The sequence below is a fragment of the Syngnathoides biaculeatus genome, chromosome 2, assembly GCF_019802595.1.
Source record: "Syngnathoides biaculeatus isolate LvHL_M chromosome 2, ASM1980259v1, whole genome shotgun sequence".
Taxonomy (NCBI): domain Eukaryota; kingdom Metazoa; phylum Chordata; class Actinopteri; order Syngnathiformes; family Syngnathidae; genus Syngnathoides; species Syngnathoides biaculeatus.
This window is the reverse complement of record NC_084641.1, coordinates 41,453,661-41,459,660: the sequence shown is the minus strand read 5'-3', so window position 1 is coordinate 41,459,660 and position 6,000 is coordinate 41,453,661.

Genomic DNA, 6,000 nt, shown 5'->3' with positions numbered 1-6,000 from the left:
GAATTTCTCTTTCAACTCGAGGTCACATCCTACCTCTGGGCCAAAGCCGCTAATCACATTATACACAATACCCTCAATTTCAAATTTCAGCCTCATCACTCAAACTGATCCTCTTTTCACTTCCAATACATTCTTAGCCAGCTCTTCTTTTAAAATAACTCCTACTCAATTTCTCTTCCCATCTACTCAATGGTAAAATAAGTTAAACCCTGATCCTAAACTTCTAGCCTTATTACCTTTCCACCTCCTTTCTTGGATGGACGATATATCAACCTTTCTCCTAATCATCATGTCAACTAACTCCTGAGCTTTTCCTGTCATAGTCCTGACATTCAAAGTCCCTACACTCAGCCGAAGGCTTTGTGCATTCCTCTTCTTCTTTTTCTGACTAAGCCGCTTTCCTCCTCTTTTTTTTTTTCTTCGACCTACATAATCTGAATTTCTACCTACACCTTGTAGATTATCATTTCCAGGTCCGCACCCGTGTTTGAAGTGCGGGCCACGACCTAATTGTTGTAGAATTCGTGTGATGAACACTCATATATGTTTGGCAGTTTTTCGCCGGATGCCCTTCCTGACGCAACCCTCTGCTTGGGACCGACCGGCCGACAGGTAGCACAATAATGTTCTGCCCAACGGGCTGCAGATAATCAAATAGAAGCACTCAAATAAACAAAGTCAGCACAAAAGATACACAATTTACATACTACCTAATTTATGTTAAGGTTAAGGTCAAATGAAAGCAATCACAGTTAAGACAGTTCGCACATAAAGTACAAGTTTGAGTCAACGCTTGATGTTTGGTCCTCGTTGTATACTCTACCTAGGGAATAACGTTAGCGTGCTAGGCTAACTTGGGGCGAGCAGCTTCGACGCGAATGATACTGCACCAATTTGGTCTTTTAAATCTTTTCAATCTCTCAAATAAACCTTATTCTTTTACAATTCTCACCACAATACATACACATACCAAAGTCAGGAACCTTAAAACCTGATTGATTTCACATCTTTGTATTCATATCTTTGTTTTTATAATAAATATTTCAGCAGGATGACTTTCAGCAGCTGTTCACACCCTGCGGTTTGTAGCGGCAAGAATGCTGAAGCAAACAGGATGCTTGCAACACCCTTGAATTGCCAAACAGGATGCTTGCAGCACCCTTGAATTGCCAAAAAGGATGTTTCCAAGCGCTGATCTCACCTTTTTCGTTAATACAGTTTTAACTTGCTGTTTTGACATTCTTTTTTTCTCTCCTATATTGAAGTAGAAGATGCTTTGAAACTACTAAACTACTATTTAGGTAAACTACCAAAGGATATACTGTAATCGGTGTATGCCATCAATATTACGTGGATACTTAAGAAGGAATTGTTGGCTGTTCAATTAATCCTTAACCCTAAAATTCCTTACTACTAAATTAGGCTTCAAGTTTCGTAGGACTTGATCACCTCGAAAAGGCTCACTCAAAAAGTTATACTTTCCTGATAACCTAATGGTTTTAGCCTTATTTCATTATTTTGCTTTTTATTACTTTTATCATTTACTCAATTTTACTTACCCTCAGTATCATCATATTAATCATTATCTCCTTTTATTGATTTATGTTTATGAAATCTTGAAAAAATGTAAAAATAGCACTAATAAATGCTATACTAGACCCCTTGTTTCTTAAGTTTCTTGTTTATTATTTAATTGACAGGTGCAACTAAAGGTACCTTTGTTTGGACAAATTAAGCGTTTAGTATAAGAGGTGATATCTGGCTAATCATTTTCGTTACTTTTCTTAACCCTAATAACCAACATTAAATTAAATAATACAATGAAGTTTTTTGTTTTATTCTTCAGATACAATGCCTTTATGTGTTTCCAGCGATTATAATGAACAAGAAAATGAAAAAAGGGCATTCTAATATTTGTTTCATTTCATATATATATACTGTAAATACTGTAGATGTATAGTATTTATATACAGTATATACAAGCACACATTCATCATTTATATGATAATCCAGGCAGTGAGCAAATTAATTTAAAAAATGACATTCCAAATTTAATTATTACACAATCTGTTTTCGATCAAAACATTTTGAATTAAACAAAAACAGTATGTTCAGTTTTTTACTGCAAAGTTTCTCCACTTTAAGATCATCAAAGAAAAGTAAACCTCAGACAAATATTCTACACGTGAACTTTTAATACAGTTTTAAATGGTGATTTAATTTAATAATAAAAAAATAAACCTATTTAAAGTTACCTGGCCCTGTGTGAAAAGGTAATTGCCCCCTACGAATAACTATTTGGGTCAGCCTCATCACCACCAACTGAAATCAAGCGTTTTCTATAACTGGAAATACGTCTTTCACATCTCTGTAGAGATATTCTGACCCACCCTTCCTTGCAGAATTAAAAAAAATGGAGGGATTCTGAGCATCAATGGTGCAATGGTGTAATGGGAGCAGCATGACCTGACCTTTATAAGGTACTGCAACTGCATTGGATTCAAGACAGGACTATGACTAGGCCACTGACACACATTAGTTTTGTTTCCTTCAGGAGTTCAGAAGTTGACTTGCTGGTGTGCTTTGGATTGCTGTCCTTCTGCAGAACTCAAGAACACTTCATCTTGAGGTCACAAACTGATGCCTGAATATTCTACTGAAAGATTTTCTGTAACAGAACAGAATTCATCATTCCATGAATCACAAAACGCTGTCCAGGTTCTCAAGGAGCCAAGCCGCCCAAGACCATCATGCAACCACCAACATGTTTGACTTTAGGTATGATGTTATTTTTTTGAAATGCTGTGCTACATTTAACCCCCAACTTTCATCTCTTTACTCCATATAGTCTACAAAAAGTCTTGGGAATCATTTAGATGTTTTTTTTTGCAAAAGCAAGATGAGACTTTTGTTTTTGGCCACCAGTGGTTTTTGCCTTGGCACTCTGGCATGGATACCAGTCTCTTCCTTATTGTTGTGTCATGAACACTGACCGTATAACTGAGGTAAGGGACCTCTTTAGAAGTTGTCCTGATTTCATAGCCTCCTGGATGACTCATTACTGTTCTCTTGTGTCTGGTTGGGTCTTTGAAGTGCGGCCACAGGTTCACTATTCTTCCATTCTTTCTCCATGTGAGGATAATGGCTCTCTTTTCGGTTTGTTGGAATCTTAATGTATTAGACATGGGTTTTGTATCGAGACAAACACAGATTATTTCATTTCTCACCTATTTTGGAACTTCTTGGAGTCTTCTTCTTCTTCTTTTCCTTTCGGCTTGTCCCGTTAGGGGTCACCACAGCATGTCATCTTTTTCCATCTTAGTCTATCTTCTGCATCTTCCTCTCTAACCCCAACTGCGCTCATGTCTTCCCTCGCCACATCCATAAACCTTCTCTTTGGTCTTCCTCTCGCTCTTTTGCCTGGCAGCTCCATCCTCAGAGCCCTTCCACCAATATACTCAATCTCTCGCCTCTGAACATGTCCAAACCATCGAAGTCTGTTCTCTCGAATCCTGTCTCCAAAAAATCCAACTTTGGCTGTCCCTCTAATGAGCTCATTTCTAATCCTATGTAACCTGTTCACTCCGAGCAAGAACCTCAACATCTTCATTTCTGCTACCTCCAGTTCTGCTTCCTGTTGTTTCTTCAGTGCCACTATCTCGAATCCGTACATCCTGGCCGGCCTCACCACTGTTTTGTAAACTTTGCCCTTCATCCTAGCAGAGACTCTTCTGTGACATAACACACCAGACACCTTCCGCCTACCAACCTGCTTGGACCCGTTTCATCACTTCCTGACCACACTCACCGTTCCTCTGGATTGTTGACCCTAAATATATGAAGTCCTCCACCCTCGCTATCTCTTTTCCCTGTAGCCTCACTCTTCCCCCTCCACCTTTCTCATTCACGCACATATATTCTGTTTTACTTCGGCTAATCTTCATTCCTCTCCTATCCAGTGCATGTGTCCATCTTTCTAATTGTTCCTCTGCATGCTCCCTGCTTTCACTGCATATCACAATATCATCTGCGAACATCATGGTCCAAGGGGATTCCAGTCTAACCTCATCTGTCAGCCTATCCATTACCACTGCAAACAGGAAGGGGCTCAGAACTGATCCCTGATGCAATCCCACCTCCACCTTAAATTCTTCTGACACACCTAAGGCACACCTCACCATTGTTCTGCTGCCATCATACATGTCCTGTACTATTTTAACGTACTTCTCTGCCACACCAGACTTACGCATGCAGTACCACAGTTCCTCTCTTGGTACTCTGTCATAGGCTTTCTCTAGATCCACAAAGACACAATGTAGCTCCTTCTGTCCTTCTCTGTACTTTTTCACTAGCATCCTCAAGGAAAATAATGCATCTATGGTACTCTTTCTAGGCATGAAACCATACTGTTTCTCGCAGATACTTACTTCTGTCCTGAGTCTAGCCTCCACTACTCTTTCCCATAACTTCATTGTGTGGCTCAAAGTATTCTTTCCATCTATTTAGCACACTACTGGCACCAGTCAACACAGTTCCATTGGTATCCCGTAACCTGCTGCACATCCTTCCCATCTCTCTCCCTCTGTCTGGCCAAACTGTAGAGATACTTTTCTCCTTCTTTCGTGTCTAACCTGGTGTACATGTTGTCATATGTCTCTTTTTTAACCTCGTCATACGTCTCTTTTTTAACCTTCACCACCTCTACCTTTGCCCAAAGCCGCACTTCAATATATTCCGTTTGCCTCTCCTCAGTCCTCAGTCCTCTCAGTGTCCCAGTTCTTTTTTTGCTGATCTCTTTCCTTGCATGACTTCCTGTATTTTGGGGTTCCACCACCTAGTCTCCTTCTCCCCTTTCCTACCAGAAGGCACAACCAAGTACTCTCCTGCCTTTCTCTCTAATTACCTTGGTTATAGTAGTCCAGTCTTCTGGGAGCTCTTCCTGTCTCATCTCCTTCAGAAAGGCCATACAACATTCTTCCTTTCTCAACTTCCACCACATGGTTCTCTGCCCTACCTTTGTCTTCTTAATCTTCCTACCCACCACCAGAGTCATCCTACACACCACCATTTTATGCTGTTGAGGCCCTACCATTAATTTACAATCAGTAACCTCCAACAGATTACATAATCTGCACAAAATATAATCCACCTGCATGCTTCTACTTTTGCTTTCTAGGTCACTCTATGTTCCTGCCTCTTCTCGAAACAAGTGTTCACTATTGCCATTTCCATTCTTTTTGCAAAATCCACCATCTGTCCCTCAATGTTCCTTTCTTGGATGCTGTACTACCCATCACTTCTTCCTCACCCCTGTTTCCTTCACTCACATGTCCATTAAAATCTGCACCAATCACAAATCTCTCTGTCTAGGATGCTCAGACGTACTTCATCTAGTTTCTTCCAGAATTTCTCTTTTGAACTGTAGGTCGCATCCTACATGTGGAGCATAGCCGCTAATCACATTATAGATTATACCCATGATTCCAAACTTCATCACTTGATCTGATACTCTTTTCACCTCCAAGACATTCTTTGCCAGCTCTTCCTTTAAAATAACCCCTTCTCCATTTCTCTTCTCATCTATTCCATGGTAAAATAATTTAAACATTGCCCCTAAACCTCTAGCCTTACTTACATTTCCACCTGCTCTCTTGGATTCACAATACATCAACCTTTCTCCTAATCATCATGTCAACCAATTCCTAAGCTTTTCCTGTCATTGTCCCAAACATGCAAAGTGCCTACACTCAGTTGTAGGCACTGTGCATTCCTCTTCTTCTTCTGGCGATTGATCCGGTTTCTTTCTTTTCTTTGTTTTAGACATTCGACATTTAGATCATTCTAATGGAGTAAAAGCACAATTAGTTCTTAGCAACGGAAGCGGTGATAAAAAAATATAAAAATTCTGTTCTGATGAACTGCTGTGATTTCCCCAAAGCAAGTGCATAGACGGGACCTTAGCCCAATGCAGTCGCAAAGGAACCTGCTGCAGAGTAATAT